The 3,627-nt window shown below is 44.9% G+C and overlaps 1 pseudogene; it reads left to right on the forward strand.

The window, feature by feature from the left end:
• The first annotated feature begins 302 nt into the window (after positions 1 to 302).
• LOC125185242 (receptor-like protein kinase FERONIA pseudogene) lies at positions 303 to 3,154 on the forward strand (annotated as a pseudogene).
• The last annotated feature ends 473 nt before the right edge of the window (positions 3,155 to 3,627 follow it).

The raw sequence follows: 3,627 nt of genomic DNA on the forward strand, positions 1-3,627 counted from the left end.
AAAATACAATCCGTGGAAATCTATCTGCAGCTTCACAAATTTATATTGCATTTTAGTGTTTACGATATTGTATGTTACGTGCCACGTGGTAGTACGAGATTGGATATACGTTGTGGCTCTAATTAAGAATGCGCCCTAGTCCCTATTAGTTTATCCCTATAAATATAAATATTGGTATAAATAATCTTAGAAAATATGGTCCTCTTGGTGGGCCACGCTAATGCCAATGACTTGTTCAATATTGTGCAAAGACTTGGTCTTGCAAGTCATTGCTCCGGGCGAGCTTTTATCTGCAACTATATAATCGCTATATCATCATGCTAAAAAAATCTAAACTCACTATAACGACGATGCCCCACGCTCTTTACTTGTTCTTGCTCATTTCTATACTTTCAACAGTCAAAATCAGCAGCGGCTCCTTAGCGGCGTACACCGCCACCGAATTAATCCTCCTAAGCTGCGGCACTTCAACAATCACAAACGACACCAGCTTCCGGAGTTGGGATGGCGATGAAGGTTCAAAATACGTGCCATCAAACGCCCCCTCTATATCCTCAGCTTCCGATGCTTTCACTATGGAACATTCGGTTTCTCAAGTCCCTTACAAGAGTGCTCGTGTTTTCCACTCCCCTTTCAGGTATTCTTTTCCCCTCACCGGAGGCCAGAAATTCCTTCGCCTTTACTTTTACCCCTACCTTTATTCAGACGTTGACACTCGTCAATCTTTATTCTCTGTCAATGCAAATTCCTTCACCCTGTTTAGTAACTTCAGTGCTTTCCTCTATTCCGAGAATTTAAGCCAATCTTCTTTTATGATGGAATTCATCGTTAACATTGGAGCAACCCAAAGACTCGATTTAACCTTCACCCCCAATCCGAAATCATCTGCTTTTGTAAACGGAATTGAAATTGTTTCCATCCCTGAAAAACTCTACCTTTCGGAAGGAGGAGTTTATATCAAATATTTGGATACCTTATTTGATCTCAACAGCAACACAGCTTTGGAAAATCTTTATAGGCTGAATGTGGGCGGCGCCAGTGTTGCCATAGAAAAAGATAGTGGCATGTTTCGGGGCTGGAGTCCTGATGATGACTACATATTCTATGGCGATTATGGGTTCCCGCGGAATAAAGAGGAACTTGTGATCAACTACACCAATGGTAATGCTGCTCCCTATACTGCGTCGCCTCTAGTATATAAATCTGCTAGAACAATGACAAACATCAGCTCAAGTTTAGAGTGGGGATTTCCAGTTGATTCTGGATTCTTCTATCTGCTCCGCTTCCACTTTTGTGATATTGTGTTCAAAAAGGAAAATGACTTAACTTTCACAATAAAAATCAATAATCAGACGGCAGATATTGATGTTGATGTCATCTTCTCTGCCGGCGGCCCTGATATTCCCATCTTCAGAGACTACATAACATGGATTCCTGATGATGGAAATCTTGGAAAGCAAGATCTGCGGCTATCTTTGTTGCCTTACCTTGAGCCACGCCCAAAGTATATTAGTGCAATGCTAAATGGGTTAGAAATTTTCAAGCTCAATAATACGAAAGGAAGTTTTGCAGCATCCAACCCTGAGCTCAAGATCGATTCGCCGCCGGCGTCCGTAGCGGGGAACAAACCGCCGAAGAAAAATGCCGGTGCTGTGATATACACTGTTGTGGGGAGTGTTATCGGCGTAGTTGCGGTGGTTGCAGCTGTGATTTTCTTGATTCTTCGGCGGCAGCGGAAAGTGAAGGACACGGGCACAAGCGTCACCAAGTCATCGTGGGTTCCACTCTCGACGCATTCAAAGTCCACTGCAAGAACTAGCAGATCAGGAGTCTCCCTGCCTTCTGACATATGCAGATACTTCTCCATCGACGAGATCAAGACAGCCACCCGCAACTTCGACGACAACTTCGTCATCGGCAGGGGAGGCTTCGGCAACGTTTACAAAGGCCTCATCGACAACGCCGCCACCACCGTCGCAATCAAAAGGCTCAACTCCACCTCCAACCAAGGCGCCCGCGAGTTCCTCACCGAGATCGACATGCTCTCCAAGCTTCGCCACCTCCACTTGGTGTCCCTCATCGGCTACTGCGACGACGAAGGCGAGATGATCCTGGTGTATGACTACATGGCCCACGGCACCCTCCGCGACCACATCAACAACTCCGACAAATCCCCCTTGATGTGGAAGCAGCGCCTCCAAATCTGTCTCGGCGCCGCCAGGGGGCTGGACTACCTCCACACCGGGGCCAAGCACGCCATCATCCACCGTGACGTCAAGTCCACCAACATCCTCCTGGATGAGAAATGGGTGGCCAAGGTGTCCGACTTCGGCCTCTCCAAAGTGGGCCCAGCCGCAGGCACCAAAACACACGTCAGCACAGTCGTCAAAGGCAGCTTCGGTTATGTTGACCCAGAGTACTACCGTAGGCAGCAGCTAACGCTAAAATCCGACGTGTACTCGTTCGGGGTGGTGCTGTTCGAAATGTTATGCGCAAGGCCACCGATAATGCCAACCTTGCCAAGGGAGCAAGTGAATTTAGCAGAGTGGGCCAAATTTTGCTACAGGAAAGGGACACTTGATCAGATCATCGACTCCAATCTCAAGGGGCAGATTGCGCCTGAATGCTTAAGCAATTTTGCAGAAATAGGTGTAGCATGCCTCAGAGACAAGGGGATTGATCGGCCATCGATGAACGACATTGTTTGGAAACTGGAATTTGCAATGCAGCTCCAAGTGTCGTCAGAGGGCAGAGGCGGTGCTGCATCGCTTGGTGAAGGCAAGGACGATGGGTTCACGGCCCTGAACCCCTCGCTGCCATTGCTTGGTATTGGTGCGTCTACCACGACGGACGGGGAAACGTTTTCGAGATCGAGGAGCAGCGAATTCTCGACCAGCAGCAGTGAAAAACTCAAGTCTGGAGATGCTTTCTCGGAGATCATGAACCCCTCAGGCCGTTGAGGTCGTAATTTTCTGTTTTTACCGTTGTATTTTTATTTTACTTTAATCTTGTTTACTGTGTTAGGATAAATGGAGTGTATTGTGATAATGTAGTTACCTATCATGTGGCCTACATAAAGATGTTTCCGTCAATTCATTGCCCCTCATGAAAGGCAATATAATATAGTAAATGCTAGTATTGAATTTTCTTGCAATGGAATAAGTGCGCTTAATGCTTCCAAACGAGCACAAAAAATATCTCAATAAACGATCCAGAATAATTTTTGAATTTTCTTGCAGTGGAATAAGTGCGCATATCTGCCAAACAATCACAACAAAATATCTCAATAAACGATCCACAATAATTTAAATGTCCCTCTTTATGAAAGAACAAACAAAACCTTGACTTGGAAAATAATGCAATTGGGTCAAGTCATAGTCAGAGAAAGGTGATTGGTACTGAAATTGATAAAGGTGAATATGTGGAAATTAATGTTTACGCGTGACTAGGAACAAACAAAGTTTTTGCAATAATGGAGGCTGAGGGTTGACTGGACTAAGGGTGGGTTGATACGATATATCGTATCGAAAACGTTGTATCGTGTATCATATCGAAAATATCAATATGAAAGAATTTCATATTGTTATTGTATCGAAAGTTTCGATATATCAAAATTCGATATAAAAA

Source organism: Salvia hispanica, chromosome 1 (assembly GCF_029641045.1).
Source record: "Salvia hispanica isolate PSC_SH4W2 chromosome 1, Shi_PSC_v1, whole genome shotgun sequence".
NCBI lineage: Eukaryota > Viridiplantae > Streptophyta > Magnoliopsida > Lamiales > Lamiaceae > Salvia > Salvia hispanica.